Consider the following 10,899-nt stretch of genomic DNA (forward strand, 5'->3'; position numbering starts at 1 on the left):
AACTTGTAAGTGGAAACTACCCAGAAGCAGTGTGTGATCATGCATATCTGAACTAAAATATAAGTTGTGGAACTCAAACCAAAGACAGAAAATATATCACATAAACAACAATAGCAAAAAATATGGAAAGAATAGCAACTTTTATGTCTCAGTTAAATTATTTTACTGTCAGATTTGTAAACAGTTATTACAACTTACATCATTCCAGAATATGGGGTTGTGTTCGTAGCCTCCCACGGAGAGAGCATCACCCTGCAGATAATAGCAAAAAATATGGAAAGAATAGCAACTTTTATGTCTCAGTTAAATTATTTTACTGTCAGATTTGTAAACACAGTTATTACAACTTACATCATTCCAGAATATGGGGTTGTGTTCGTAGCCTCCCACGGAGAGAGCATCACCCTGCAGACGGAGGTAGACTGATGCATGATGGTCCCTGACGTTGGGCATATTCTAGTGAAAAAAGACATTTTATAATTTAAAAACAAGTTCATATCATATTTCGAAAGAAAACTAGCTCATTATGTTCATGTATGACAAGGCTTTTTGTAGAAGCCATATGGTGCTTTACTAAACAACAACATGACTCCATCTCACCACATGCTGATACGAGCAGTGTGTTCAGTCACACACTACCATTCCAACGCTCTGAGGAATTCAGGTTTTTTCATGTTTTTGAAAGAAGTCTCTTCTTTTCACCAAGGTTGCATTTATTTGATCACAAATGCAGTAAAAACAGTAATATTATGAAATATTATTGCAGTTTAAATGAACTATTTTCTATGTGAATATATTTTAAACTGTATTTTATTCCTGTGATGCAAAGCTGAATTTTCAGCATCATTACTCCAGTCTTCAGTGTCACATCATCCTTCAGAAATCATTCTAATATGCTGATTTACTGCTTAATAAACACGTCTTATTATTATCAATGCTAAACAATATTTATTTCTCGGTTTCACAGTCCCTTCAGAAGCAAAAAGGTCAATCAGCTTCACTAGCACATCACGTGGATGACAAACATTTCATCTCTTCATTCTTAGTGATGACTAGCTGGCCTCTCTGTGAGGAGTAACACAGCTGTCATCAACCATGCATCATACTACAAGCTCACACACACACACACACACACACACACACACAGTGTCGCATAATCCACAGAGAGGCTGTGAGTTAAATGCTTATGCCACGGCCGCTGTTGTGTTTTGCCACTGCAGTGTAACATGAATGGAGCAATACATCCCCATAGGGCTCAAAAACAGACCAAGAGCCAAAAGAAAGAAAGTGAAGGAGGGACAGACACAACACAGTGGGGAGAATCCACTAAGATTGAAGTGCATTGACTAATGATGACCAATTCAATAAAGGAATTACAGACATTAGGTAACGACGCGAATGCAGTGACAAAATCAGTGCTGAACGAAAATTGAGTGCTAAATTGAGGAAAATAATGCCGAAAAATACAATCCAGCAGTGTACAGCTTCACTGTGATTCAGGCACCTGAGATGACCAATTAAAACAGCATTTGAACTTCATTTAATAAATATCAGTTGCCATTATGTCTAGAAAATATCTCTTAAATAGTTTGGTTATTAATTGCTCTGCCATTTTTATTGGCCCCACTACAAACAGGATCAATTTTAGTAACATATTTTAGCTTTCAATATTATTAAATATTTTTTCGAACATGGGAATTTTTCAGGATTCTTTGATGAATAGACAATTAAAAAGAACAGCATTTATTCAAAATGGAAATATTTTGTAACAATATTACACTACTGTTCAAAGGTTTGGGATCAGTACTTTTTTTCTTTCCTTTTTTGAAATAAATTCTTCTTTTTTTCAGCAAGGATGTGTTAAATTGATCAAAAGTGATAGTAAAGTCTTTCTATTTTGATTTCTATTTTGAATAAATGCTGTTCTTTTTAACTTTTTATTCCAACATTGATCATAAATCAGCATATTAAAATGATTTCTGATGAATCGTGGGACACTGAAGACTGGAGTAATGGCTGATGAAAATTCGGCTTTGCTTCACAGATATAAATTATATTTTAAAGCATATTAAATAGAAAACCGTTATTTTAAACTGCAATGATATTTCCCAATATTACTGTTATTTCTGTATTTTTGATCAAATAAATGCAGCCTTAATGAGCGCAAGAATACATTTTTAAAAAACATTAAAAACCTTGATCCCAAACAGCAGTATACATGTTTAAAATTTCTTCATAATATATAATGATACTTTAATATTGCATGTAAAAACATAAATGTAACTCCATGGCTGCTGAAAAACAGTAGTCTAGTGTGAAACATTACTGATCTGTTTATGATTTTCACACAACTCTAAACTGATGCTTGTCTGTCACATGTCATTTTCTTTGGTTTCCTTGGTAGCACATTTTAGTACAATTCCTTGGTTTCCTTGGTAACATTTTTAAATTAGCACATGTCTTCTACAGACACTGTAAAGACACAAAAACACTTATGCAAGATATAAAATGCAGTATCAATGCAGCACTAGTTGGATGGTGCAAGTGGCTAAATTTGTAATAACTTGAATAAAAATGCTTAATGACTAAATGTAAAAACCTTTTCCATTAAATTAAAACATAGGACGCATATTTGCACTAAATGTAATGCTAATAACTTCATTTAAATATGGAGCAGTGCTATTGCAGCACATGGTTAAACTGGACTGCAGGTGCTTTTGAACCAAAATATCGCATACTAAAATGATGGAACTGTTCTGCAATTTTTTTTCTTGTATAATCATTAATATCAATCAATAATGGATGCTGGACTTTGTTTCCCTGCATGCACCATGGTATGAATAAATTATGCAAATTAACGCCTCACTGTTTTGTAATATGTGCATTTCTCTCCTTGACGTGAATCTGAGTGTCTGCTGTGTTCTGTGTAATGAATTCTAAAGATCTATGCTGTGGACAGTGAGACTCATTTGAAAGCTCACCTGAATTCCCTCGATTCTTTCTGTGACGACATAAGCGTGGTGCATGGCAATCAAAGGAACATTGACGCCTGCCATTTCCCCCAACTTAGTGGCCCACACACCTGAAAAAACACACACAGGATTTTGCTGTATAATATTTGATGAGATTTGATAAAGAAATCCATTTTTAGAAATACTTAAAATATTTAAACCTTTACGTAAAATAATCAATAAGTAATCACTCATTTAAATAAAAATATATTAAAATAATAAGAAAATTACCCACTACTTGGCTATACTTTTACAGAATGTATAAATGATGTTTGATATAATTCTTATTACGTAATATTTCTGAATGTTTTACAGAGTAATTTAGTGTAAAATACTCAATAAACTATTCTATTTAAAATTTTTATTTGACCATTTATATGAATAATTGAGTAACTGATAACAGGCAAAGCAGAATCCCAGTAAATGAGATTCATCTAAAAGGTAAATTCATTATATGATTTATTTGATTATACAGGTATATGCATATTTCCATATTTAATTTCCCATATTTTAATTGAAAATATGTGAATATGAATGCAAAGCCAATGATTTCACTAAACTAGCTTATAGGTTTTAATAAAAGCAAAGGGTGGTCTGAAATGTACATCTAATTCAAAGAAATATTAAATAATAACCCCATTAATTACAATAAATATTACATTTAAAAATAACACCACTAGTAACAACATGCCACTTGGGACATTTCACAGAACACTATTTTCAAAAGACAAAAAATTAGATCAATTAACCTCAAAACTCTTTCAACTGAGTAAATCTCACAAACATTGATATTCAGATGAAATTACAAAATTAAAAATAGTATAACCATTCAAAAGTGTTTAGATGTGTTTTTTTTCCCATCTATGTTCAAGAGTGTTGTTACATTTTAAGGTAATTTAGACATATATATAATTTAAAAATCAGCTTTCAGAATGGATCATTTAATTAAATAAGAAGTGACTGATATTTTGAAAAACTTTTACAGCAGCTTGTGTTAAATGGCATTTCGCAATCACAGACTGCCCTCTGCTGGTGAAGTCTGCATAATTCTGACCTGCACAATTCACCACACATGGTGTTTGGATGGTCCCATGAGCAGTTTCCACCGCTTTCACTCTCTTAACACCCAAATCATCAACCTTAACCTGGATACCCGTCACTGGACAATTCTCAATCACCTGTAATCAATGATAAGCATATCAATATGGTTCATACATTCAGTCATAACTTAAACCAGACCACTGGCTTACAATACAGTAATTCACCCTGTGCTCCATTAGCTTATATATAGAATAAATCAAGCATCACTTAAAAAAGTAAAGGCTATGGAGACGTACAGTGGCACCGTGTGCAGTGGCTGCTCTGGAGAGGGTGGTGCAGGTGCCTGCTGGGTCCATGGTGCCGTCTTTAGGCACATACAGCGTGCCATAAAGATCTTTCACATTCATCAGAGGATACAGGTCCTTGGTCTCAGCAGGTGATAGGATGTATGACTCAATGCCGTACGCTTTACCCATCTGAAATGCAAAATCTATGAGTATTTTACTTATCAGGTTATCTTTAATAATGAATCTTCATTCATTATGTTTACTAAATTATAGATTTTTCTAGGCAAGGCTAGAAAAACAGTCAATTCACTTATTAAAACCATTTGTTTTTGCAATTTTACTGCACAGTCCCATCTTGGCAAGATGTGTGGTTTAGGATTTGTGCCATACCGACATGAGGCGCTTGTATTCGTCCAGTCGCTGCTTGTTGGAAGCAATGAACAGGCCTCCATTTTGGATCCAGCCCGTCTCGAGGCCAGTCTCCTCCTCCAACTCTGAGCTGATCACGTTGCGAGTGTGAGCCAACAGCTCCACCTCGGTATCACTAGGTCTTAACTGCCACAAAAGTCCTGTGAAAAGGTAAAAAGATTGTATTATACAAACAGAAACAAAATTCAAAAGATGAGCTGGAGCCCATTATTTGACAGACTGCTATGCCCAAGGATTTGGCTTTAACTGTTACAAAATAAACTCTGCAAGCCTATTCATGGAGTAAACTCTTGAACTACACTCACTGTACAAGTGAGGAATTAAATCTGCTTTGCAACATTAACTACATTTTCTACATTGTACACATGCAACCTAGGTTCTTTTTTTACACATTATGCACTGAAACAAAACTGATGTGTTTCTGCCTTTACTTTTTTAAGTTTTTGGAGCACTGAAAGAAGCTCTAATCACAAAGTAAACAAAGTGCAATACCTGCCATGTGCCAGGCGGTGCCTGCAGTCAATCTGTCCCTCTCCAGCAGAACTACATTGGTCATGCCAAGTTTACACAGGTGGTAGAGGGTCTGGCAACCCAGGCTTCCTCCTCCAATCACCACAACATCTGCAGACTTCGGCAGCGGTTTGGTGGGCCCACTGAGGCCATCCTCTTGTTTGAGGGTCTTCTCATAGGGGACGCTCTTCTCTGTGGTATGTGTAAACTGGGAGCTATAGCAGTGGGTGGTGGCATGGAAGAGGGGCGAGAGGAGCTGTCGGCAGGCCAAGAAGGCCATGGCCCCTGCACTGGTACAAGACCATAAACACATACTTTTATTACAAAATGTTAATGGACTGTAAAGGAGTCCCTCAGAGTTCAGTGCTGGGGCCATTGTTTGTTAATTAATTAAAGGGGTCATATGACGCAATTTCAAATTTTCCTTTCTCTTTGGAATGTTACAAGCTGTTCCTATTCAGTCAGTCATGTTCTACGTTACGTCAGTGACTGACGAATTGGGATCTCGCCCGAGAGCCCAATCACTTTCGAGTGTAAACTAAACAAGCCAATGACAGTTGGCGTGCGTGTTTCGCCACGCGCACCCCGCCCCGCAGCACGGGTATAAAAGGAGAGCGTGTGCAAACGCACATCAGCTTTTCGCTTCGGAGGCGAGCCTTCTCAGGACGAATCTCCGTTTCCTGCCTCCATCTGATGGTCATGATCGCTGCCTCTCGTGCTTGGGCTTACAGCATGCTGAAGCAGCGCTCATGGATGAGTCGTGTTCTCAGTGTGGGAATATGACCATCGTGATGTTGAGGTCTAGATACCACCTCATTAAACGGGGGGGTATCCCCCTTGCCATGCCCCGCTCTAGCTCCTCTGGTTCTCGGAGGGCTACTTCGGTTCATGGTCAGGGAGACCTGAGGGTTACGGTGAGAGCTTCCCCGTCGAGTACGTCTCCGCGGGCCTCTCATTCCTCAAGCACATCGCACCACCTGGTGCTTCCGGACGAGTGTGCTGGGTCCTCGGACAGGGCGGGGTCCAGCATCTTGTGCGGGGCACAGGCAGAGGACAGGATGTCGATCGCTGCATCGGAGGGCGAGCTAAGCTCTGGAGATGAGGATTCGGCTGCGCTGCCACCATCAGGTAGAGTGGCGTTGCCCGAGTCAGATCCAGAGCTGACCGCTATGCTTTCCCGGGCTGCTGAGAGTGTCGGGCTGCACTGGAGGCCAGCCACCACCGGTTCCATTCTTCCCGGAAGTGCATGAGAAGGTCACTAAGTCTTGGAAGGCACCTTTTTCTGCCCTCTCCCTTCACCAATGGGCAGCAGGGTTCAGTCCAAGGACGCTACGCCTCCTCACGAGCCCCCTGCCCAGCCGTGGAGCCAGGTAAGTGGCGCGCCGCGCACTCAGACCCCACCCTGGGACGCACGGAAGCCTCCCGGGTTGGGTCCCTGTGCTCCACTTCGCTGCCCCACTGCGGGTACGTCGGTGGTCTCCCTGGTCCCGCTAGTTCGGTCACTGTGGGCCTGGTTAGCGCTCCCCAGGCCGTCTCGCTGGCTCATGAGAGCCATCAGACTCGGCTACGCGATTCAGTTCACCCGGCGCCCGCCCAAGCTCAGGGGCATTCGGTTCACCTCTGTGCTGGACAAAGATGCTCCTGTCTTGCGTGCAGAGATCGCGGTCCTGCTGGCGAAGGACGCGATACAGCCGGTCCCTCCAGCCGAGATGAGGTCGGGTTTCTACAGCCCATACTTCATCGTACCCAAGAAAGGCGGTGGGTTACGACCGATCCTGGACCTGCTCGTACTGAACCGGGCCCTTCACAAGCTCCCGTTCAGCAGGCTGACGCAGAGACGCGTCTTTCAGTGCGTCCGTCCTTTCGATTGGTTTTTCAGCGATCGACCCCAAGGACGCGTACTTTCATGTCTCGATTCTCCCTTGACAATAATCTCCGTGTAGAGCCCGTGTCCTCTCGTGTACTCGCCTCAGGTAGGCAGTAACACCGGACCTGCTCGGTGTCGATCACGCTTGCTGCGCCATTCCCCTCTACGGACCGGAAACGTGCGCTTTTGTGCTCCTCAATCAGTTCCCCATGGCGAACCCTGGTGGAGTTCCTCCCGCACCCTCGGCGGTCAGGCGTGGCGGAGCGCCAGACGCCAGGCTCAGCACTCGTGTGCATGCCCAATGTCAGCCCTTGTGCTGGGCTAGGTGCCCGTGTGTAGTGATTCCCCCTTCGGGTGATCCCACATGTGTATTCTTCCACGGTACGGCTCCCCTCACGGTAAGCCCGTGTCTTTCCCTGGCAGTCGTTCACTGCCATCTCTGCTGTGTAGTGATCTCACCCCAGGCGGGTTGAGTCTACCGCAGAGACTTCCATATGTAGTACTGCCCTGGGCCAGTCCATATGTGTAATTCCACATGATACCTCCTATGTGCGGGATGTGGCTTCCATAGCGTCCCAACTGGGTACGCTTTCCCAGTGTTATCCAATGTACCACTGTATGGAACAGCAGTGGCGGACACCTCTGCCTAGCCGCTGTCCTATCTTCCACCCCAGCTGGTGTGGGGGGACTTGCCGGCTTCCGCAGGGCACTGGAGGGGGTCAGCAATAGTGGCGTTTTCCATACGGATCCCAATTCGTCAGTCACTGACGTAACGTAGAACGTGACTGACTGAATGGGAACGTTTTACGAATAGAATTAATATCGATGAGTGTCAGACAGGTCATTTTTTATTACTGTTTTACGGTAATTTTTTGTAATTTAGAATTACAAGTGTGAAACGTTTAAATTGGGATAAAAGTGGCCTTACTTTACGTTTTCAATCAGTTACCTTGACGTTTCAAAACATCAGAAAATAAGGAGTCTGTCATTCCAAAAAATGCTGTCTAGGCACCTGGTTTTGAGGCAGCCTGAGGGTTTTTCAGAGAGTTCCAGAACAATGCATGCATTGCTTACCTGTCAGATGAATAAGTCCACGAGGGAAAAACAACAAACACAAGAAATGGTTTTGCTGTTGCAGACGTTGTGTGCTGTTTAGTGCACACTGCAGCTTAAACGTCCCATTGCCTGCAGCTCAGATCCATTGGTTTGCAAGCGGCCAAATAACCCTAGTGTAAATTTTCCCTCAGAGCAGAAAGGTTGATCTCAGACATCTGCTCTACTGTTAGGATTCTGAATTATAGGAGGCTTCATTGCTCCTAGAAAATATTGAGAATATAATTGAGCATTACAGGAGGAATATAATAGGATATAACTCTTAAAACTATGTGGTGAAAGATCTATACTTCGAACACACATTATAAAACACAAACATGAATATAAAATTGGCAAATAAGCTTGCAAATTTGATTATTAATTTAACACAAAAATACATTTTAGGAATGCGTTATGCTCACTATAAAGTGTTTTTGAGTGTTTTAATATAATGTCTTACAATTTCACAAAGTCACTGACAGAATAACAACAGTGTTTTCCAGATACCATGAACTGTGACCATTATTGGCTGACCTATTTCTATATACAAGCCCAAAAAACATCCTGGGGAGTTCGGAAACTCTCTGTTTCAGACACCTTGCCTATCTGAGACAACCAATCAGATGAGGTTTAGTAAATAGCATTTTACAAACTGTTGTAAAATGCTATTTAAGGCACTGGAGATTATTTATTGAAAAGTCAGAGCAGTGTTTAGCCTACAGAGCACTAGAACATTGGATAACACGCTAACAGTTTGACATGACATTACACAAGACAGAAGAGCAAAAAAAAACCATCTGATAGGACTGTTTCTGTTCAATAATCATTGCAAAGCCATCGGTTGTGTGTCATTTGAGAACGAACTACTCAGATGCGAATCTAGACGCAGTGCGACTTTGCTGTTCTTATGAAACAGGGATCACTGGGGTCATGAGGGGAGATGCCTTCAGCTGAGAAAGTCACTCTTACAGACGCTGAACCCTTATACTTGCACATGACCCCTGCACTGATCTAAATCAAATAAGCAGCAGTCTGCACATTCAACACCTCAATATTGTTAGAGAAACAGTTATATTTTAAAGAGTTACTCCGTATTACTGTAATGTGTGACTCAGGGCTCTGTATCATTAACAAGAGCTTCTATATCTTGCAATTATTGTTTTATTTTTTAAAGTAATTTATTTACCTTTATATGTGTATTGATTGTTTCCTGTCTGGTACTTAATGTCTGAAGAAACTGCCGTGGTGCTTGTCGATGTACAATTTATGTGGAACTGAAAACACTTGTAAATAATGTCAGGAAGGTCACTCGGATTGAGAACAACTATTTCAAACTACTTCAAACATTTGTGAACTTTGCGTACAAGCTACTGCATGTACTGTAAATTCACCCTCACCAGTGTTATTTTAGTATCATTGATATACTAATATAATTTTATGTTTTACATTCAATTTTAGTTAAAGTTTTAGTAATTTTCTTTGGTTATTTTGTCATTTATATTATTCTTTTTTTAAACATCTCTATTTTTTTTTATTAAGTTTTAGTTTTCAGTTTGAGATTATTTAGTTTTAGATATTTTAGTACTTCCAACTTAAACTAAACGAAATGACAAATGTTGCCTTTAGCAACTATTTGAAATAAGTTTATGTATTTATTTTATTTCAGTTAATGTTTAGTTTTTAATGTAGCCTATTTCTAACAAATCTTTTTGTGAATAAAAATAATTGGTAATACTTTATTTTAAGGTGTTCTTGTTACACGTTACATGTAGTTACTATTATAATAACAATACATTATGCATAATTGCATGCAAGTAACCCTAAGCCAAACCCTAATCCTAACTATAATAATAAAGCAAGTACATGTAGTTAATTAATATTACTCAGTACTTTAATGTATAATTACATTGTAACAAGGACACCTTAAAATAAAGTGCAACCAAATAATTTGAAAAAAGTCCTAGTTAATTACTCGCTCAAAATATGGGCACTCTAGAAAACCAAACCTTTTTGTACTTGTACATTTGTACTCTAACCAATAGATGGCGATAGAACTGCAGCAGAGCTAGCAGCTGGACATAAAGAAGTCTTTATTGTCCCTCCTGGAAGTTAAAGGGATAGTTCACCCAAAAATGAAAGTTTGATGTTTATCTGCTTACCCCCAGGGCATCCAAGATGTAGGTGACTTTGTTTCTTCAGTAGAACACAAATGATGATTTTTAACTTTAACCGTTGCAGTCTATCAGTCTTATAATGCATGGCAATGGTAACAAAATCTATGAGAGTAAAAAAACATGCACAGACAAATCCAAATTAAACCCTGCGGCTCGTGACGACACATTGATGCCCTAAGACACGAAACGATCGGTTTGTGCCAGAAACCGAACAGTATTTATATAATTTTTTACCTCTAATACACCACTATGTCCAACTGTTTTTGGGCGCGCACACGGCACCCGGTGCGTGAGGTGTGTACGCGCTCTGGCATAGTTTACGCAAGCGCCGGAAGTGATCACTCGCGAGTATACGTCACTCATTGTTTACACAGTGCACAAACATTGTAGGTACGACGGCTAATCAAAATGGTACGTACTTGTGCTTATCCTGATTGTTCAAACCGACATAAAACTAAAAGATTATGTTCTCTCGCGCGAACTCATTC

General features: G+C 40.2%; 1 pseudogene; it reads right to left on the reverse strand.

Annotated features, from left to right (window-relative positions):
• The window catches only part of LOC107597666 (sarcosine dehydrogenase, mitochondrial-like), a 65,656-nt pseudogene extending 60,098 nt beyond the window's left edge, over nt 1-5,558 (reverse strand).
• Between the last annotated feature and the right edge of the window lie 5,341 nt (nt 5,559-10,899).

The sequence above is a fragment of the Sinocyclocheilus grahami genome, unplaced genomic scaffold (genome assembly GCF_001515645.1).
Source record: "Sinocyclocheilus grahami isolate Dianchi unplaced genomic scaffold, SAMN03320097.WGS_v1.1 scaffold234.1, whole genome shotgun sequence".
Taxonomy (NCBI): domain Eukaryota; kingdom Metazoa; phylum Chordata; class Actinopteri; order Cypriniformes; family Cyprinidae; genus Sinocyclocheilus; species Sinocyclocheilus grahami.